General features: G+C 43.8%; 1 protein-coding gene across 1 annotated transcript in view; it reads left to right on the forward strand.

Moving 5' to 3' along the window:
• Positions 1-17,621: 17,621 nt before the first annotated feature.
• The window catches only part of THRA (thyroid hormone receptor alpha), a 134,001-nt gene continuing 128,480 nt past the window's right edge, over positions 17,622-23,142 (forward strand). The window contains exon 1 of the mRNA XM_063300674.1: positions 17,622-17,708. The gene's annotated coding sequence lies outside the window, so the exon portion shown is untranslated. The remainder of the gene's footprint in view (positions 17,709-23,142) is intronic.

Consider the following 23,142-nt stretch of genomic DNA (forward strand, 5'->3'; position numbering starts at 1 on the left):
GGGTGTACCATCAAGGTGGTGATAGGTTGGGGATGTTATGACGGGAACTGGAGGGCGGGCCATCTTTGGGGAAGACACTCCAGTATTTACTACCGGTGGCGTGTTCCGGCCCTCCGAGTTCAGACCCAGGCCCTGGACAGTAGATCCTTGAAGGCCCTGGTCTCTGGCTGCTGCTGCTGCTTAACGCCAGGTCAGTTAACAACAAAGCCCCCCTCGTATGCGATTTGATCTTAGAGGAGGGGGCAGACCTGGCGTTTATCACCAAGACCTGGCTGGGCTCAGAAGGGGGGGTAGCCCTTTCGGAAATGTGCCCAGTGGGGTTTCGGGTGTGGCACCAGCTGAGATACCAGGGTAGGAGAGGAGGGGTGGCTGTTGTCATCCGAGAGTCACAAGTGGCCGAGTGTGAGACCCTGTTCTTCAAGTTGGGTTCCCGAGAACAGTTGGGAGTACTGCTACTGTACCAGCCTCCCTGCTGCGTAGCAACCTGCCTGCCTGAGCTGCTGGAGGTCATCTCGGGTCTAGCAGTGGAGTTCCCCAGACTTATGGTTCTGGGGGACTTCAATCTGCCTTCCCTGGGGTGTGCCTCGGAGGCAGCTCGGGAGTTCATGGCTACCATGGGAGCCATGGGCCTGTCCCATATTATCTGGGACCCAACTCGAGACAGTGGTCTCACTCAGGACTTGGTTTTATTGTCGGAGCAGTGGCAACGTAATTTGAGGGGAGAGCCACATCTATCCCCATTGTCATGGTCAGATCACACCCTGGTGGCCCTGAGATTCTCCTATGGTGCCCCCCTCCGCAGGGAGGCAGGACCCATTCGGTTGGTTTCAGAGGGAGCTGGGGGTTGTACCCAAGGATCTGCTGCACGGTCCAGCGGAGGCCCTGGCTGCTGCCTGGAATAGGGAGGTGGCTGGGGCCTTGGACAGGATCACACCTGTGTGGCCTCTCCTGCCTCATCCAACCCGACACTCCCTGTGGTTCACAGAGGAGCTGAGGGTTTTGAAGAGGCTTAAGAGACGCCTAAAGCACCACTGGAGGAAGACAAGGACCGAATCTGACCGAACACAAGCTAGAGCTGCTATTAAGGCCTACCTTGTGGTGGTAAGAGTGGTGAAACTGCAGTATTTCTCCGCTCTTATTGCATCTGCAGATTGCCATCCGACGGCCCTGTTTAAGATCACACGCACCCTTTTGGGGAAGGTGGGCCCAGTGACCCACCTACAGGGCTGTGCGGAAGAGTTTTCTGAGCATCTGCAGGATAAAATCACTCAGATCCGGTCCAAGTTGGACTCCATGTGTGAAGCAGGGTCTGAGGAGATGCCGAGGGAATGTTTTAGCCTTGTTATCTGGGAACAGTTTGATCCTGTTGGATCCGAGGAAGTGGACAGGATCCTCCAGATTGTGAATGCCACCACCTGTCATTTAGATCCATGCCCCTCCTGGCTGGTGAAGGCAGCTTGGGAGGTGACGTGTGGTTGGGTCCAAGCGATGGTAAATACATCCTTGAGTGAGGGGGTGTTCCTGGTCGCCTTTAAGGAGGCACTGGTGCACCCCCTCCTCAAGAAGCCATCGCTGGACCCAACTGTGCTGGACAATTTTCGTCCAGTCTCCCACCTCCCCTTTTTAGGGAAGGTGGTTGAGAAGGTGGTGGCATTGCAGCTCCAGAGGGTCCTGGATGAAACGGATTATCTGAACCCCTTTCAGTCAGGTTTCAGGCCAGGATATGGGACAGAAATTGCATTGGTCGCACTTATGGATGATCTCTGGCGGGAGCGGGATGGAGGCAGTGCATCCATCCTTGCTCTCCTTGACCTCTCAGCGGCTTTCGATACCATAGACCATGGTATCCTTTTGGAACAGTATCCTTTTGGGAGTTGGGGGTGGGTGGTGTAGTTCTGCACTGGTTCACCTCCTTCCTCCAGGGCTGGTCCCAGTCGGTGGTGATAGGAGAGGAGAGATCTGACCCTCGATCCCTCCATTGTGGGGTGCCGCAGGGTTCGGTTCTCTTTCCTCTCTTATTTAACATCTACATGAAACCACTGGGTGAGATCATCCATCGCCACGGGATGAGGTATCATCAGTATGCTGATGATACCCAATTATACATCTCCATCCTGGGTGAGGTAAGTGATGCAGTGACTGCCCTTTCTCAGTGCCTGTGGGCTGTGGGGGTCTGGATGGGGAACAACAGGCTTCAACTGAACCCTGGTAAGATGGAGTGGCTGTGGAATGATGGTGCTTCATCTTTCGGGAAATTGTCATCCTTAGTTCTGGATGGGGTTGCACTGCCCCAGGCAGATTCAGTGTGTAATCTGGGGGTTCTCCTGGACTCATGACTCCTGCTCGAAGAGCAAGTGGCAGTCGTGGCCAGGAGGGCCTTTGCGCAACTTCAGGTTTTGCGCCAGTTATGCCTGTTCCTGGAAGGAGAAGCCCTCCGAACAGTCACTCACGCCCTGGTCATCTCCCATATAGACTACTGCAATGCGCTCTACATGGGGCTACCCTTGAAGAGTATCTGGAAGCTTCAGCTGGTCCAGAATGCAGCCGCGCGGGCCATTTTTGGTGCCCCTAGGTCGGCACATACAACACCGTTGCTGCGCAAGCTGCACTGGGTGCCAGTTTGCTTCCAGGTCCAATTCAAGGTGTTGGTTATCACCTTTAAAGCCCTACATGGCATGGGGCCAGGTTACCTGAGGGATCGTCTCATCCCCATTACATCGGCCCGCCCCACCCGATCATCCAGAGAGGGCATGTTGCGGACCCCGTCCGTAAGAGAATTTCATCTGGCAGGGTCCAGGAAACGGGCCTTCTCTGCAGTGGCCCCCGCCCTCTGGAATATCTTGCCCGCAGAGGTGAGGCAGGCCCCTTCACTCCTGACCTTCCGGAAGGCCCTGAAGACCTGGTTCTGCCGTCTCGCCTGGGGTGGGAAAGTGAATAACCATTCTTGGGGGTGGCTCGCACCCTAGAGTCCCTCCCACCAGCTTGGATTTTATACCTTCTTGGATTTTATATTTATTTATTGTATTTTATAATAATTGTGATGTTGTTTTTATGAGATTTTAATGTTTATGTTTGGAGCCTGATTTTATTGTAAACCGCCCAGAGTCCCTCTTTTGGGGGAGATGGGCAGTAATTAAATTTGAATAATAAATAAAATAAATAAATAAAATAAAAATTGGTTTTATATACTGTATGGTAACTGCAGCAAGGTTATTATACACACAAAAATGGAAAAATACAGAAATACTTGCAATGGAAGAATGGACTGTGAAGTTGGTAGAACTTGCAGAAATGGCTGAATTGACTTGTTTGATTAGGGAAGTAACAATGACTACTTTTATAAAAGACTTGAAAATCTTTATGGTCTTTTTGCTGAAAATGGATAAAAATGAACGTGATTTCTGGATTTACTGATTAAAAAGGGATGTATATGGGAAGAAGGGAACTACGTTATGTAACTTTGGAGGTGAGAAATGGTACCAAGTATGTCTATAACTGCTGTAAAGAAGATTAGAAGTCGCTTCTTTAAGTATCGTTTTTTTTCTTTTTCTTTGTTCTCTATGGATTTCAACACTTTTTATCTTTCTTTCTGTCCTACTTTTCTTCTATATTTTTTCATGTTTATTTTTTTAACTTTGTAAAAAACTTCTTTAATAAAAGTTATATAATTAAAAAAAAAGAAAAGAAAATCAGAGTTGCCTGAAAGACAGAACGTCTGGCTTGCAGCTTGCAGTCCTTCCCCTTGGAGAAGAAAGAACATTTCTGGGGAAAAGGGCTGGTAAATTTGGGGAGGAAGCACTGTACGAACACCAAGCTTCAGCTCCTGAATGCTGTGAGCTCAGTTTACCCTAGGAACCGATCACCAATCGTATTAAGGGAGATGATTGCAATTGGAGTCTCCCTCCTTACAGCGTCTTTCCTTTATGTCTCTCTCCCCCCGCTTCCCCCCCCCATGGGGACTGGTTACAGGTTACCCTTGCTTACTTACCCTGAGCCATCCCCTAAGGAGAAAGGTGGAGGTTATGCTGTATACGTGGTGTGATGATCTCAGCGTGACTAGGGGCTTATCAGGGCCAGACGGAGCTTGCACTTGGGGAAGGGGGTGGCCAGACACTGCTTATTTGCAGAGGATAAAGTGTACTGTACAGGCAGAAGCAACGTCACCCAGGCACGAAGGATCTTTTCCTTCCACTCTCCTCTCCCCCCCACCCAGCGCCTCCACACGACACTGGCTTACAGCCATCCACCCTCCATCCCCAGGCAGCAGAGCTGAGTTGAACCCCCTCATCTCCAAAGGGTAGCCAGCCCTCCACCCTGCAGCCAGTTTTGGGTGGAAAGAATTGGAAGTTTTGTCCCTATGGCAGAGGAGGTAGGGGTTATGGAGAATGTCCCTTCTCTGAAGACTTGAGGGTGACTGCAGTCTTTTCTGGGCACGCAATGGCAAATATCATCATCACTGTCAAGAAAACTACATGGATGTCCCCATGAAGTCACCAGGGGTTGAGCTTAACTCAAAAGCATGTTTACCTTTTTATGTAAGGACACAGCTCTTCAACATCAAGAACATGAGGACTGCCAGCAGGCATCTTAAGCTGAGCACTTTTGAGCATATACAAAGTTATCTTCCTTCCCCAATAAGAACAAGCTGTTCTACAGTGACCCAAGTATAAAGTATGCCTGTGATGGATGTGTGTATAGGAGCATAAACCACTGATAGGAAGTATTTTCAGAATCTGCCTGAGGACAAAGTGCATTTGGGTTCTTGGAAAAAAAAATGTGAAAAAAGAGTATTTTACAAATATAGGCATATGACTTTGAAAAAAAAAGTCTATAACCCTCCTCTCACTTAACATCCTTCAGTCTTGACAACAGAGCTGGTCCCAGATGTTTTGCATTCCAAGTTGACTGGGCTGGTGGTTGAATCTTTTTTTCAGCACAGCCTCCAGCACTGGACCCAAAGGCAGAAAGCTTAATGAAGGGACAAAGGCACACAGTCTCTTGTCTTATGCCCTGCAGCCACCTCTCAGCACACTGCCACTTGAAACAGTCACCTCGCTTTGCCTAATGGCAGGGCTGGCCCTGCTTGATGACTGTCCAGGTTGGTAACATTTTGGCTGTGAACCAGGAAGACTGCTTTTCTGTATTAGTTATCTTGGTTTAGAAGCCCTCATCTGTAGAGGAAAGGGAGAAAGTTACCGGGAAGATTTTGATACAATTTAGGCTTGAACCCTGTTTTCAGCCTCCAGTTATTAAATTCTAATTAAGGCCTATTGTGGGTTCTTCAGTAAACCATGATTACGCAAATAATGGCTTAGTACAATATACAAATTCCCTGTTTGGGAAGAATGAAGGGCACAAGGGGAACAGTGGAGAGAAAGATTTCTAACAAGGAAGGGGCTTTGCTTTGGTGGGCTAGGTCAGAAAGGCTGCTGCTGCTGAAGAAGATAGTAAATTATGCTAAGGAAAGGTTGTGGCCAAATATAAATTTATGTTTTTTGAGCTCGACGCCAAAGCAATTTGGAATCAATACAGTAGGAGCTTAAGTGGGAGTTTCATTTCTTGAGTTGGCCTCACCTTTGCTAGTTCAGTATTCCCTTCGTAACACACTGAGCTTACAAACAAGATACTGCAGGCTGCAGCAGCTAACATACACGCACTCCACGTACATCTCATGCGCATGCAACGGGTATTGCTCTGTGACATTTGAAATTACACTTACCCAAGCATCGTGCAAAAGCTAATAATTTGAGGCTGTACTTTCTTTTAATTGATCATCCAAATTAAGCTCTTCCAGTGGGAAAAGGAATACGACACTGATGCCTGATTCCCAGGATGCCTATGGTACTTCAAAATAAAGATTTCTTATTCTGCGATTATTGTCCCACCACATTTCTTTACAGATGAGGTTTGGGAGAAAAGCATATTCTTTGCACTGGAAAAAAAAATATTTCTATTGGGTGACTGAAATAAAAAAGCTGGGGTAAGTAGATTGAGAATAAAGGTTTCTGCAGGGGTAGTAAAAGAAGTCAAGATGGTGGCCATGGCCATGCAATGAAGACCTTTTTGCTGTGTATCATGTACACACACAAACACCCTGGACACCTCTGACTCAGGATTTGGATATCTATCGTTGCATTTTGGCAACAGGCTAGAATTCAGGAGATGGTGAGTTCTAGTTCCACCTTCGGCATGAAAGCTGGCTGGGTGACCTTGGGCCAGTCATGCTCTCTCAGCCCAACTCACCTCACAGGGTTGTTGTTGTTGTTGTGGGGAAAATAGGAGGAGGAAGGAGTATTTGGTATGTTCGCCGCCTTGAGTTATTTATAAAAATAATAAAAGCGGGATAAAAATAAAATAAAATAAATAAATTTAAATATCATGCTAACCCAGTGTTTCTCAACCTTGGCAACTTTAAGATGTGTGTACTTCAACTCCCAGAATTCCCCAGCCAGCATGAATATCCCATTAATTGTGGTTAATTCAGTAGATCAGGCTTAGTGTGTAATACATATTTCAGGTTGGCATAAAGTGGCTTCATTCATATATGTCAAAGAGCAAGTTCCTTATAGAAGTTTGGAAGGAGAAATTTGAACACAGCAGTTTCTTGTACTAGGAGTTTGGATGAATTGTGGACCTATTATTCAAAACCAGTTTTGATTTGGGGGACAATTTTGGTTTGGGGACAGTGCTTTTACAGCTTATCTTTTTTTAAAAAAGAAGCTGTGAAAAAGCATGGCTTTAGCTTGAATGGCTGTGAAGTTTAATTGGTCAAGTGACTGAAGGGTGTTGTACTCCACCTTCCAACACAATACTGTAATTAAAATGCCTCAATAGAGAATATATAAAAGGTGTGTATGTGTACATGTTTAATTTATGGACTTGCAGATAGCAGAATCCAGCCTTTCTTGGAACAGAGTTTGATGCAAAAATGTTTCAGGGTGTCTAAGCCACTATTTTATAATTAGTAAGTGCTGTATAGTTCAGCTCTCCAGACACAGAATGCTGTTTATCTTAGTAATGGATTCCAATGCTTCTTTCTTTGCATGTAATTCTCCACCGCATCTAACTACGTAGGTAAATGTATTGTTGGCAGAGGCATTATCCATTACCAGTACTGTAGTCTTAGGGCTAAATCTGACCCAGGACAAAGTTCTAGATCTTTGTCCAAATGTCTAAATTTGTGAAGCACATCTTTCCAATGTCCTTGGGCATGCATTTTATCAGTCATGAATGAATTGTAACCATATCCCATAAATTTGAGAGTTATGTCAAATTGAAAAGGCTGGCAAAATCAGGAAAGGATGATCCTAGAGTTTTCCTTGGAAAAATTAGGAAAGGATGCTCTGAGTTCCCAAATATATATTTTTAAAAGACAGACAGAACACTCAAAAGACAGACAGAACATAGACAGTGGCAATTGTCTCCTCTATACATTTGCAGTTAGGGAGAAGAGATCAACTCCTCTTCCCTATTTTCATATGAAACCTCCATGGCTATGGGAGCTAATAAGGTTTGCAACACATCTCTTTCTACCAGCCAAGGAGGCTGTCACAGTTCCATTTCAAAACAATAATCTTCCCCAGAGTAGATGCAAAGAACTTGGCTGTTCCCTAAACCCAGTTTTGCTGCTGGCAGAGTTTTTTTTTTATATGCCACTGATTTATGTACAGCAAGCCAGGCAACTGCCTGTGGCAGAAATATCTCAGGGAGTTCCAGAATGTTTGCATATAGTTTGTGTATGTGAGTGTGTACCAGCAAATCCTGCCATCCTATTAGCTTGCACAATTCAAAAGCATGTACAGTATGTGCTTCTTTTCTGCATGTATGTCGGTTTACCTTCTACCTCATGAGTATCTCTCTGAAGATTTGTGCACTGGGTGTACATACAAACAACTATACATGATTCTTATGTAGAGCAGGTGCATTGGTAAATCAGTTTTAAAGGTGCATAATCTGTGTGCATTAACAGTATATATATGGATTTATATATATAAGTCCAGGTAGTTTTGTGCCACTTGCACAGTTGATTAACTTATAAAACATTTTCATCTTGGAATCAGTGCCACAGTTATTTTTATTGCAAATATTGTTTGTGATATCAATATCTTGTCATCTGTTTTGAGCTCTTTGTTTATAGTGGAAAATGTTTAATCCTTCCCTCCTGACTTTTTTAATTATCTTGTTACTCCCCTTGATTCTTCAGGCCAAATTTATTGCATTTCTTTCAGAATAGTAACGATTCTAGACCTCATTTTCTCAGAAGTTCTTTATGAGAAGACACAAAGATAATTCTGGGTTTGCAACAGTCCTACTGAAGACTCCTTACCTCCCCTTTATTCATAAATCGATATTGTGTCTTTTTATAGATTTTAATAGTAGGTTATAAATGTTTTAAATCTAAAAGAGGCAACCAATGGAGTCCCAGCTCTGGCTTCCCAGCCCCAGACAGATATACCAAGAGAGTAATTTGATAGCAAAATGGAAATTTCTCATATATATACGTGTGTGTATATGTGTGTGTGTCTATGTCTGTGTCTGTCTACGTGCACATGCCTCTCTCTCTATATAGGCATGGTGGACTTACTTTTAATCTTTTAAAACCCAGCCCCTCCACCAGCCCCCACCTCTAAGGATGGCATTGTGTCACAGGTTCTGCTTCATCACCCTGAAGTCTTCAACAGCTGATAAATCCAGTTTTTAAAATGTGACCCCAGCCAGTGGAAAAAAAGAAAAAAAATTATTATAGTCACTAAATAGTATATAGTGGATAGTATAAAGTTATATAATAGAATTTACAGAGCTTGAATGGAAATACATAAAAATATAAACAAGCAGACATCTTCCCCCCTCCCCATCCACAGGCCAGCTTTTACAAAATGGTCACTGATCAGATGTTCATGGCTTGTTCCAAGATGAAGTCCTGCAAAAGGAAAGAGAGGAGGTGTTCATATATTTTACTAAGCAAAATGTTTGTTTGTTTGTCTGTTTATATATATGTGTGCGCACACACACAGAGTATCTGGATTTGGCTTAACATGTTGTGTGAACCCATGGTGGCTTATACAACAAACCATAGTAAAACAAAGCATGGTTTGGTGTTACGTCTGAATCCACTCTAAACATCCAAGAAGAAGGAAGGAAGAAGGTAGGTCCCACTTTACTAATCTGAAGAAATCCTGTTCTTTGGCCTGAATAATCTGCCACTGCGCTGAAATTAAAAGCTACCTCTCAGAGTGCAAAAGTCTCACCTGCTTCCAGACTGGGTGGGTACTTTGCACAGAGAAATCCCCACAAATATCCAAGTTCATTGAACAGTGTCATGAACTGACCAATAAGGTGTTTATTGGTCTATAAGGGTGAGTTAATTATTACAAAGATTGCTGATATTTGTAATTTACAGATGAGGTCCATAATTACAGCAAGCATTTACTGTCCAGATAAGTTCACCAAGGTTGCAGCAAATGTGAGACTGCAGATCTAATGAAGAATAGTGAACTCCCATATAATTCCAGAAGATATGCAGAGCATTGATACCATGAAGTGAATCCCTAGCTTTGTACACATCTGAAAATTTAGAAGTCAAGATTTCCTAGGTTGAAAAATGCCAATTTTGATTCAGTTTGAATGTCAAAACCATTTCTCTTTCAAATTTGAAGCTCTTAATTTTTTAAGCAATTAAATGTCCTAGGAAGCAAAAGTGTCCTGGGCCAAAAAAATACACCATGCCTTTTTTATGGAGCTGTATTGATCACTGTGCATCAATGTGCACCAATTTATATTGGTATAATCAGAAATAAGTTGAATGTGAAACTTCAATTTATATGTCACTGACCACCACATGGCAACTCAAAATTGTCTGTTATCATGTTCAAATGTGACAATTTCCTAGACAGCAAATAGCTTTCAGCTGATTATTCTGAAAGTTAGTCATTTGAACAGGATGCATGCCTAAACCGCAGAACATAACAATGGTTTATTTATGGCTATGTTTTCTGGCTAGAAGTGGTATCCATCCTTCATTTGCATGACATGCTAAGCTGTATGCTAACTACTCCTGAGTGTTTTCTTGCTGTGCCACCTGAGATAGGAACCAAGGAATGCAAGTTTGTACTATCCATATTTAAGTCTGACATACATAATGCCATGAAACATTTTTGGTCTTCACAACTGAGGGAAGAAAGGAGGGGATAGCCAACAGCTGTGCTATCAGATAGCATACAATAATGTTTTTCAGGCTGGTGTTCTTCAGGTTGGTTGGCCACCATATTGCTGAATGTTATAGAGCTGGAAAAGGGCACAAAAAGCACCTCCCTTAATGGAAAAGATGTATAGAGTCAGAGCATTTTAGCTTAGAGCTAAGGTAAGAGAAGGGCAACCTGACAGGTGAATGCTTTGCACAGAGCAGTGTCTCTCAAACTTGGCAACTTTAAGATATGTGGACTTCAACACCCAGAATTCCCCAAACTGGTTGTATTCTCATAGTATTAGAATCTGGAGTGGTTCATTGTACCAAAAGGCAGGGAGATAGAGGATGGATAAAAGGAACTATTTCTTCATACATAGTTAAAATTATGGGATTTGTTCCTGCAAGCTGTAATGATAGCCATCCATTTAGATGGATTTGATAGGACACGTGACAAATTAATGGAGAATAAGCCTTCTGTGCCTAACAGACATTACTCTTGAATAAAAAACTCCTGGCTCTAATTCCAGTTGCTAGAGAGCAGTGGTGCAGTGTTGGTTCACCCAGGCCTTTGGTGAGGGAGAGTGAGACCGGGTGCTTCATTCCATCCAGTCTGTTGTTCTTGCCATCTCTGACCTTTGATCACTTTTATTGCAATTTCTTTAATTGTTGTGAGTCACCCAGAGTCATTGGGAGTTGGGCTGCATACAAGTTTAATAAATTATTATTCCTGTTGTTATTACAGTATTATAATCCTTATGTCCTACCTCTGAGCTCCCCAGGTATACTTAACTGGCTGAATGGGGGACAAGATATGGCCTTTGACATGATCCAGCAGAGCTCCTTCTATTTTCTCAATGCTATAATCTGCTCCCCTCCACCCCAGTCAGTGTTGCTCTTCCTCAGCAGACACATCAACGTGGAAATGGTTCTCCTGGAGTGGATTAACAACCAAGAATCTTTCCTTGTCCACAGAGAGAATGAGAAAGACAACTGGTTGGTGCTCATGTAATGGTTTTTTGTACATTTGATTCTTTTCTTTTCGTTTTGTTTTTTTAAAAACAGCTGTTTTGCTGTATAATTGTTTTATATTTTGTATAGATACATAAATAAATAGCCACCTGTTCAGTTGGGTTGCTACTCCCTCCTTGTGTCAGTTTTTCATCTTAGCTCCCTCCGAACACAGTTCATCTTTGGAGAGAAGACCAAAGCTGAGTACAGTAGGTCCTGAAGAGCTCCACCCTCTTCTAATCCCTGTTACTGTGCCACTATCTTCTCCTAACAGTGGGCCCACACCTTCCTTTTTCTTCTTTTTACCAGTGTTACAGACAAACAAAGCCCTTTTTGTTGCTTTAACTTCTCCAAGCCAGCATTCTTTCTGCCAGTATTAGCAACTTGCTGATACACCTCCCTGGTGATTATAACCAGCTTCCATTTCCTATACCTGTTCCTTTTAACGCTTAGCTTAATTGAAAGCTCCCTGTGCATTTACAGTGCTTTCCTGTTTTGCTAAGCTCCCCCCTCCACCATTATTCTTGTAATTGGAATGGTGTGCCCTGTAAGCTGGTTTTAAAAGATGAGTCCTTGTGACGTTGCCTTCATTTCAGCCGAGGCCGTTTAAAGTTGTATTTGGCTGGTCCAGTTTTGAAGTGAAGTCCAGTCCAGTCCAGTCCCAAGTCCAGTCAATTTCCCCTCCTCTCCCAACAGTTTCTGCCGTGGACATGATATAAACACTCCCACAATAATGTCGTTGCTGGTGTACGGCAGAGGCTGGAATCTGCCCAACTTCTTTGGTCACCGCAAGCTGCAGCTGGCATGCTCCCTCCCCTCTGGTCACTAGGCAAAGCCACTTATGGCCATTTTGTCTAGGGTAGCAGGTGAGCATCAAAACCAGCAATCAGCGGAACAGAGGAAAGTACCAGGCAAGCATTGGGCTGGCTCCTTATGTGCACAGGTTTAACATTCTTCGGAGGGAACATAGAACCTGGTTTTAAACACAGGTTTTGTGCTGTCTTGACTGAAGCCAATTAGTGGCCAGCTTGGACCACATAATGGAGCAGAGTTAGCTGTGCACAGAAAAAGAATATTATCTTAAATAGCTTAAATGAGCATATCAGAGAAACACAGGTTATTGATCTTACACACTCAGCCCTTCCAAGCATAAAGAATTACACGCTTACACATAGTAGGTTTAAAAGTAAAGTAAAAGAGTCTTACTGACTTTTATTCTTGGTTCTGTCATGAGTAAGGATGGCGAGCAGGGGGCTCCCATCCAGACTGTTAAGCGCATGCATAGCACTGAGGAATTGGGCAGCCATTCAAAGAGACACAGATCGGGACCGCCTTAACCTTTGGGGTTTATATGTCTGGGTTTTTCCCACGCTTCTTCAGTTTGTTAGGATTCCTGTTATGTACTAGCAATAAAGCATTAGAGACCAGTTCCTTGTCTCAGTGTGTTTCCTGGTTGTTAGGACAGGTTCTGTTACATCCATCTCTGGTGGAAAAATGATGTTCCTTGTTTCTTCTGTTCTTTCCCTATACTTATTGATCTCTTAGCCCTACAGCTGCTAAGAGCTGCATGGAAGAAAGGGCTAGGCACATGGGTTTAGGCCCAAGATGGAGACAGAGGAGAGCAGCATACTTGCTGCCTCCTCAGTAGGTGGGAGGAGGAGGAGGAGGAGGGAGAAAGGAAGTGGGAGTGGCAACAAACAGCTTCCTCAATGGCACACAGAGTTTGCATCCTAGAGCAACCATCCATATACTAATGAGGCATGCTGGATTTGCCAGGACCTCCAACATTGACAAAGTGCTAGATGTATGTTTAAAACAAACAGGATTAATACTCTCTGCAGACAGCACTCATTCTGTGCTGCACAGAAAATTGATTTAAGCCAGGAAAGAGAGCCAGTTTTGACTGCTCTACATTGCTGATTCTGTCCAGAGTGAATGCATTATAGGTTTTCCACTGTTTCTGCTCTTATGGCCATCATTTTTATGTTTTTTGTTGCTTGGGGGGAAGTGCAATTTTGTGGACTCCTGAACCATTTTGTGTACTTGGTGGGTTACTTCTGCTGCTGCTATGAGGTCAGAACTGGATCTATTGGCCTTTCAAAGAGGCATTCTTGGGTTACAAATTCAATGACTTATACTGTATGTGTTCCTGTCATTACAAATGGCTACTGCAGTATTACTCAACTTAGGCAGCTTGAAGATGTGTGGACTTCAACTCCCAGAATTCCCCAGCTAGCCATGGGAATTCTGGGAGTTGAAGTCCACACATCTTCCAGTTGCCAAGGTTGAGAAACACTGGGCTACTGAATTCCACCTGTTTACAGAAATAGCTTGACTGACAGGTCTCAGGTGCAGAGAAAGGGGCTTAGGTGAAGTGGGAGGGAGCACCCCCCTGTGCTGCTTGCAACTCCTCCACCATCCCTGTGACTTGTCCCTTGTTCTATTACTGAACCTGGGTTTAGTACTCTTCTGAAAGAATGCTAGATCTATGTCCAGAAATAGTTTGCTTGACAGGTTGCAGGAAGAGAAGATGGGTGAAGATTGAAACAGGATAGACCTCTAGCCCTAGCGACAGCCCACAGACAGGGAGCACCTCCCTGCCCGCAACCAATAACTGGGGCACCTGGAAATGTAGCTATTCTCTCTCTCTAGGCACTCAGCTACACTCACTTGACCTTGCCCTACCAGAGGTTAAAGCAGTGTTTCTCAACCTTGGCCACTTTAAGCTGTGTGGGCTTCAACTCCCAGAATTCCCTAGCCAGCCACACTGGCTAGGGAATACTGGGAGTTGAAATCCACACAGCTTAAAGTGGCCAAGGTTGAGAAACACTGGGTTAAGGAGAGAACTAGTGGTTGTTTTTCCTGCTAATAGGTGATGTTCAGTGGGAGGAGAAATAAGGCCAGGGGAATTCACCAATTGCTTTTTTAAACTTGTCCAGCATTAAAACTGAAGGACAGTACCAAAACTGGGCTCAGCTGTTGGGAGGGTGCATGCTTTTCCTTTTGACTCTCTGAAGGACAGCATGTTAATGCAGCCATGAGCCTTTGTGTGCAAAGGCAACTCCAAACAGCTTTCTTCAAATTTGGAGGGCAACCTTAACCATCAGTCCCTCAGAAGGAGTGGTGCAGGGGCTGGGCCGCTAATGTTGAATAATCAAACACGTTAATTAAAAATTTGATAAGCTAAAATGGTACATCCAAGCGGCCGACATGATGGTCAAGGGAGCGTTCAGCTCAGTTACTGCAGTTATCAATGGCTACTAGTCCTAAGGGCTATCTGTAGGCTGCCTCTGGCTTGAGAGGCAACTGTGCTATTCCTGAATACCAGCTGCCAGGGAATAACAACAGGAAAGGACTACACAGTGCATCCACGTCCTGCCTGTGGGTTTCCCAAAGGAATCGGTTTGGTCACTGTGGGAAACAGGATGCGGCATCGAGATAGACCTTTGGCCTGATCTAGCTAGTCTCCTTAGGCTCTCTTGCACGCAAAAGGGAATGCCACATCTGTCATGAACTACTAAAATGAATAATCACACAATTGGGTTTTTTTTAAAGTTGCTTCAGGACAAGTAGTGAGCTTCTCTGATTCATGTCTGAGAGGGAGAAAATTAATTGAGATAATTTGTGCCATAGGCACATACTGGGACATTTAGGGCAGATTTTCTCCTTTGGATATATGTATCCTTTTTGGGGGGGCGGGGGCTGGTAATGATGCAATTGATATTGTGTGCTTTGATCCTGTCAAGTACTGTACTCCATTTCTATACTCTGTAACTTTATAAATTTAAATCATAGCGGGGGGGGGGTCTACAGGGAGGGGGGTCAAAAAAGATGGTGGCCAGGGCCATGCAATCAAAGCCCCACCCCAGTTTAAACATGCGCCGACACATTAAAAGGGATGGGGCTTCCATTGACTTTTTTGACCTCCTCTCTACAGATACCCCTGAATCACAGACGCTCTGCAAGTCTCTACCACCCATTTCCGCTTTATCTCAGACACACGAATTGTCTTGCAAGCTGGCACGTGCTATTTTAGAAGATATGTAGATTTGTATGCTTGTTCTTCAAAGTTATTGTATATCAGTGTTTCTTAAACTTTTTTCCTCTCAGGACCCTTACCACTTTTAAAAATTATGGAGGACCCCAAAAGAGCTTTTGATTGTATGGGTTATATTTATTGATATTTACCATATTAAAAATTAAGACTGACACATATGCTGTCACTACTGCTTCTCAAGATTGTTGGATGAGATTTTAATATTGTATTAATTTTCAACATAGACTGGCAAATAATTTTGATTTTGTGGACCCCTGAGAGGGTCTTGGGGGACCCCCAGGGGTCCTGGGAGCACTCTTTAAGAAACACTGTTGTATATCATACAATACAGGTAGTCCTTGCTTAATGACCACAGTTGGGACCAGAATTTAGGTTGCTAAGTGAAGCGGTCATTAAATGAATCTGACCCAATTTTATGATCTTTTTGCAGCGATTGTTCAGCGAATCACTGTAGTCCTTAAGTGAACCACATTGTCATTAAGTGAATCATGTGGTTTCCCATTGATTTTGCTTGCCAGAAGCCAGCCAGGAAGGTCGGAAATGGCAATCACATGACCACGAGACACTGCAATGGTTATAAATGCGAACTGGTTGCCAAGAGCCCAAATCGTGATCACGTGACCACAGGGATGCTGAGACGGTCATAAGTGTGAGGTCTGGTCATAAGTCAGTTTTTTCAGCACTGTTGTAAGTCTGAACTGTCACTAAATGAATGGTTGGTAAGCGAGGACTACCTGTATTGAACCTACTAGATACAGTGGAACTTACTCTGAGGAAATATTAATAGGATTCTACTGATAATTGATCATTGAGCTGTTTTTCAGCTGTTATCTTAATTAGATGAGTGCTGTTGTTAATCTTTATTTCTCTTTGCTCAAAGGCTGCATTCACATAACACACTAATCCATAGTTGTTTATTTATTCACAGTTTACATGACAACTGGCTAGGTTCACACAGCACAGTAAGCCAATTATATACCACAATGGTCACACAACCTACCAAGCCTAAATCAAACAAACATATTATGGCTTAATGTATTGTGTGAATCTAATTACAGTTCACACATCACACAAGGCCATGGTTTGTTTACCAAAGTTAATTTAAGAACTTACAATTGGCTGAATTTACACATTGTGCATCTCAATCTTATGTTTTGCTTTCTTCAGAGTTAGCAATGTGTGAACACAGCCAACTTTGGTTTAGTTCAAAACGCAGTTTAAAGTGTTGCTTTAGGATGCATAACCCCAGTCAGAGTTAATATTACTGAGCGCCAATATGGAAAAATTACAAAGCTGTGTGAAATGCTTCAAAGATTAAAAAAAAAGTCCTGTACAGTACAGTATATAAATTATACTGAAAATCCTAGCTCTAGCCACGTGTGTGGTATAGCTCTGCCTACTGCATCTTTGCTCCACCCACTACAGTCTTTGCTCCTCTGAAACGTCTGGAGGGTAAGTACTGTAGTCCCCTCTTACAGAGGTTGTTGACGTCTGCCCTATGGTAAGAAGAACGGGGTGTCCTAAGTAGCGACTGTTGTGTTTCGCTTATTCTCTGTTAGGCTCGTGCGCCTTTTTTCAATTGCATGACAGGCAGAACTCAGCATGCAGCTGGGTAATCACTGGCGTAAACACTTTATCTGTTTGATTCTTCTTGGTTGCACAGGCTATAGAAATGTTTCCAGGAGGGAGAAGAATTTGGCTACGCTAACAGTGAACTCTAGACTTATTCATACACCCATACGGTTTATTTACTTGGAAGAAGTCTGTTCGAAAAAAATATTGCCAGGATTGGAGTAGAATGCACCCTTATTTGGAAATAAGCCTAGTTGAAGAAATCGGGACTTACGTTTCCGACAAAGTGTGCAGGGGCAGAATGGTCGGATAAGCGGTTCACTCTTGAGCACGACGCGGATTTGCACTTTTTACGAATGGCCCTGTAACGCAGAGAAGTGCGCGGGGACTGCGAAGGACTGGGGAAGGCGAGGCGTTTCGCGACCCTTTGGTTGGGATCGAACCTGCTCCCTCCTTTCCTTCGCAGGAGGAAAATCGCTGGGCGCGCGGTCCGCCCGTTCTGGCACAGCGCGTCCTCGGCCTGCAGGGTGCAGGCGTTAGCCAAGGCGGCAGCGGCGGCGGCGGTGGGGAGGGATGGGGAGAGGGGGAGGAGGAGGAGGAGCCAGGTCGGCCTCCTTCCCTTCGGCGCTCGAGTCCATTTCCCCAGCTCGAGTGACACAAACGCACCAGGCGAGCACCGCTGCTGCCCGAGCCCGGATCTTACAAACCCCTCTTGGCCGTCTCCTCCGCCGATCCCCTCCCCTGGGGCTACACCGAAGGAGCGCGCGGGGAAACTCCAGCTTACGAAGGGAAGGGGAGGGGGGCAGGACGCCAGCTTCCTGCTTGCAAAGAAGGGGGGCGGGGGGAGAAAGAAGAAGACGAAGAGCCGCCGCCGCCTCGCCAAAGGTAGGTTGCGGCGGTTGGATGAAGAGTGAATTGCGGGTCTCTGCGATTCTTTGGGGGAGGCTTCCTTCGTTTGCGCTTGTGAACCCCAATATGTCTTCCCTTCTCGGCCCCCCACCCTCTTCCAGCTGTCTCCACCCTGCGCTCCCCGTCCCCTCGCAGCTGTTCCTGTCACTGCCAACGTTGCAAATCTAAACGAGATTAGGCAGGGGTGGTGGGAAAAGGCTGCGCCCCCCCTTTCCATATAGGGATTTTTCGTCTCTGGAATCCTGTGGAGTGAAACCTCGTCTCCTCTCCCCCCCATCTCATCACTTACTGTTTTCCCCTCCCCCGTTCGGCATTAATATATATGTATGTGTGTGTGCGCGCGTATGTGTACACACACAATCGCTTCAGCAAAGGAGAGAGAGAAGGCTTTAAGGAGAGGCAAAAATAAGGGGAAATAGGGAGATAGCTCAGTAGTTGTAGACACCACCCCCCCCTTGTTTGTTTATTGCACTCCTGGAGATTGGTGCAGATTTGGGATTTCTCATAATTTCTTTTGGGCAAAATAAATAAATAAAATGGTTGGATCAGACGTGATGACCTCAAAATCAAATTTCTCTTTAGCCTAGCAAATTAAGAATTTCCTTACTGACACTAACCCCTTCCCCACAAAAAAAGGGTGGTGGTGCCTGGCTTAAGTCCCCCACTTTTTTTCCTTCTTGCATGAATTTTATTTCTTACTGTTTGCATCTCAGGTTCTAATCTCAGGAACGTGTGCCTGGCTTAAGTCCCCCACTTTTTTTCCTTCTTGCATGAATTTTATTTCTTGGCTGTTTGCATCTCAGGTTCTAATCTCAGGAACATCTTTTCTTTTTTGCATATTTCTTGATTTTAAAACTCAAAGATTGGTTGCAAAGGTCATCAGTGGGAAACTAGTTTTGACATTCACATTGGGGGTAGAAGAGTTTGGAAAGGGGAGGGTATTTTTCTATTTGTGTTTAAAGGAGGGGGGGTAAATGTGGGTAAATATTTTCTTTAAAAATAAGGACGTTTGGCATGTGGCTGGTGGATCACAAGTCTAGGGGGGCTGTAGGGGGGACTGCGTTTTTAATGTTGGCAGCAGGGCCCATTTTCCGGTTGAGCTGGATTTAACTTTGCTATTCCATTTTTTTAAAATAGAGGAGGGGCTCAGGGTGAGCAAAGTGTCCCCCTTTTGGCTTGATCAGGGAGGGGGGTGGAAGGGGGTACTTTGGGTTGAAAAGGAACTCATGCAGGAGGGATCCTGTTATTGAAGAAAGGGGGATTCTGAGGGGCGACAGTGATGCACATTCTGCTGTCACAGAGACATCTGTAGGGGAACACGGCTGGAGTGGTGGATTAATCCGGGGTGCTTAATGCATCTCAGTGTTTAAAAATCAGAAGCTTTGAGATGTCTATAAAGGCTTCTGTGTAACTTTCAGTTTTATTTTAAGTTAAAGGAGAAAGCTGACTAGGGGAGGTTGGTATCAGTCTGAATTATGTCCCGCTTTATGTCCAAGACAGTCCCACCCAGCATGTAAGTTTTTGTGTGTATCTTGCAAGGAGGGGCCCCATTTCACCTTACCCCTCTCTTCAGTCTTGTCAATGTTGTTTGCATTTTTTTTCCAGTGAGAGCTTTCCTTCCTCCCCCTCTTTGTAAGGGGGAGAATGGGAAGACATCATTTTGCTTAGTGGTGCCAGTTGATGTGGTTTGAGGGTTGCAGGGAAAGGAAGGAGATGTCTGCTTTTCCCTTTAAGGATCAGCCCAGAGACTGTCCCTTGTGTGGATCACCAAAAGTGATAAGGCAATCCAGACATCTTTCAAACCACTTCTGACATTCAGTGTCATAGACTTATTTATTTATTTATTTAGGGGTCTCCAACCAGAAGATAGCAGTTTGGGGCAGACTTCAGGGAAATTGCTTTCTGGTAAAGAAGGCTTTTCATTGGGCATGGATTAGTTTTCCTACTTTGCTGGGGGAGGTTTTGCCATATCTTTACTTGCACCCCTCCTCATCAACCTCTGGCTCCCACACCAGCTTCACATCCAGATCTCCCTTTGGAAGTCTTTTGCTGCTGCTTTATGCAGTATTAATTGTCACTTTACCTCCCTCTTTTACCCTGCATATAGAAATGTGAGGAGATGGAAGGGAGGTGATATGGAGGTTGCCTTTTAACGCCATTAAGGGAAAAAGAGGGTGTAATATTAGCTAGTGTTGTTTTTTTTTTTAAATGTATAGCTAGGAGGCTTTGAAGGAAGTTACAAGCATTAAGTGAATGATGGTAGCCCTTAGAAGGGCAAAGGTCATGATCTGGGAAGTGACCTCAGCCTTCTCCCCCTAAAACAGCTTGCAGTGTCAGTAAGCAAGCGAAGGGTTTAGCGCAGGCCAATAATATGACTTATTCAGATCTGGAGGTCAAGGTGGGGAATTAAACCCAGAAATCCTGTCTTGTGTCACAAGAGCAACTTTTGTCAACAAGGCAGAGAGCAAGGGCAACCATGGGGTGTTTTCATCACCCTGCTGAAAGGGCTCTCCACTCACCCCTTACCTATGTAATATGAATGCAGATCTTTGCACTGCCTAGACTGAAGGTGAACCTTTTTTAAAACGTCTCCTTCATGTACCATATTAACAACATCTGTATCCTCTACTAACTAGCAGTATTAATGTATACATTCAAAATGTGCAAAAGCAGTTTAATTAATCTCACTGTAGTATGTGAAAACACCCTTGTTAGATTTGAAACTTGTGTGTGAAATATATTCTTGGTTCCCCATACACAACGCGCCTGCAAACACACATACACACACACAGACTGTTAAGTAGTAATCACCTTCTGGAAGACCAAAATTAGCCCATGAGCAAATTGCATTGTTCTAAAATGAACCTGGCTGTGGTGATCAAGTTGTGGTGTCTGGATATTATGGGAGCTATAGCCTGAGAAATTTGGCAGGCATCAGATTGAGGACGACCATCTGAAACAACTGGAACTTGGCAACAAAATAGGAGTATGTAGTTCTGGCAGCTGGTTATGAAAAAGAGAGAAGGAGCTTGTAAATTTCATGTGAAAGGAAGAAATAACATGGTCCCCAATTTGGTTGGCCTTTATTTCTTGTTTTAGATGTGCAGAATTAGTTGTGATTACTTGGCTGAGGGATGTTGCCTCCCCCATTGGTGATTTGTGTTGGTAGATGAAGCATTTTGTTTTGATTATGGTTCATATGTAGGTTAAGCTTGTCTTGGAGAGCAGTTATAAACTTGTTTTTGAGATGGGGAGCAGGGGGGAGAAAGGTCTTGTACATTTCAAAGATGGGTGGGTGCTTTGTTCTGCTGCGACTGGATTTGGGCAGTGTTTAATAGATCCCATTTAAGGCTTCTAGAGGTGCCCGCATGGGGATTAAACTGCAGTAGGTGATACATAAGTGGCTTTTCCTGGTAGCTTTGCAACAACAACCAAACAGGTTTCCCTACCTGTAAAAATTAATACTTGTGTGCTTTAGATGGGTGCTTGCCTCTGGCCTGAGTGACCGAGCCATGGTACACTTGAAGTGCCCTAGCGTAGTTTCAACATTTCAATGTCATAGGGCCCTCTGCATCTCACCTGGGTTGACTTTTGGCTAGGATGTCCCTGAGGAGATGCTTTTTTTCAGGACCTTTGTTGACCCTCCATTCCATATTGACTGTGGCTGTAGCCTCAGGTGTTCTACCCATAGTTGCAGAGAGCAGAATAGAAAATAGGAGGATATGCTGCAGCCCCCCCGCCCTCCAGCTTTTCTGCTCACATGTTTATGTTTCTGAAGTTCCTTACTACATTATAGTTTTTCCCATTGCTTTGAGATGTCCCAGACCAGTTTCTGCTTGCTGTCATAGGCTGTTCGATTAATTTTCTTATTAAACATGTTTATAAGCTTGTATGAATTTGTAGTGTCTATGTATATAAAAACTTTATTGTTCTCTACTGTTGTCAAACTAGTGCACTGTTCATATTTGCCTCAGATTGACGAGATGTAAGGCACAAATGAGTGTGTACAAGCATGTCATGGTAATTGGTTTTTCATATGCTTGCAGAAATGCAGTATTTGGTAATATTCCCTCCCCCCCTTTCTCTCTCTCTCTCTCTCTCTCTCTCCATACATATATATATATACATACACACACACACACATACACGCATGCTTTCCACTTGTGATCCTCATATCATTAGTGCTCAGTTGCCATAGCTGCTTAAGAAAAGGCAGATAGGCTTATGGAGGATAAGGCTAAAGATAATGATTTGCCCAAGACCATTTGAAATACATCATGGTCTAGGTAGGATTTGATGTTCTTGTGTATGGTTTCTCCCTTACACCACCCTGGCTATCTGCTGCAGAAGAAACAGTTAGTAACCTTTTATGAAATACCACCACCTGAGTTTTACTAATGTAATAATGGAGGAGCCTTCTTGAAGAGGCTGTGGGGGTATGCAACCATTGGCAGTAGCACCATCCTGTGGTATCTGAAATGAAGGCCAGGTGGTTTCTAAGTTGTTGATCCAGATACGGCAACATTTGTCCAGACATGAGGAAATTTTAGGAGCAGGCAGAACCCTAGCAAGGAAAAAAAATATGCCTCACAATTGCTGAATAAGAGTACAGTATATGGTTGCTAATAAAGCCATTTCCTATAGTGTCTGCTTTTTTCAATTAATATATTATTTCAATTTTAGCTGATGCAATAATGAAAATCATTAGCAGAAGTCATCATTGTATTAAGCCATAAGTGGTTTGATTGCAACATAATCTGATATACAAATAGGGCTGGGTGGGAGCATGCTGATCAGTAAACCATGATTTGTCCTATGATATTAAATGACTTTGAAGCCATGATTTATTTTAGACTTCCTGATCACAGCTATGGCTCAGTGTAATTTGTGAACAGGACAGCATCATTTGTCTGTACTTTGTACGGTCTAGTTCTAGTTTAATTTTGCATTCAGCTGAATCTCTCTTTAGATGATTGAGATGCAAGACTCAGGCATTTTAAAAAAGGAGGGAAAGTAAATAATGAGTTGCCCATGATGATATTTCTAACTTATTCATCAAAATTAAACTATGGATTTGCATTGTGTGTAGCCACTTTCAGATGGTGTTCAGGAACAAAGAATTTGCCAGTTATTCAGAAGAAAAATAATATATGTGTGTATGTAAAATGCCTTGATATTTTGATTGGCATATTTTGTGCCCATCTAGATCTTTAATCTGTGTACTACTAAAACTGTCATTGTGTGTACCTCAAATTAGCCCAAACGGTGCATTATACTGCAACAATTTTTGAATCAAGGTACCTAAAATCTGCTAACTTAAAAAATGTGTAAAAAATCCGGGACCCATGACTCCTGTGAAACTGAAATTTTCACGATGTTCAGACAGTTTTATTCGCAAAGTTGTGGCTAT

The sequence above is a fragment of the Candoia aspera genome, chromosome 4 (genome assembly GCF_035149785.1).
Source record: "Candoia aspera isolate rCanAsp1 chromosome 4, rCanAsp1.hap2, whole genome shotgun sequence".
In the NCBI taxonomy this organism is placed as follows: domain Eukaryota; kingdom Metazoa; phylum Chordata; class Lepidosauria; order Squamata; family Boidae; genus Candoia; species Candoia aspera.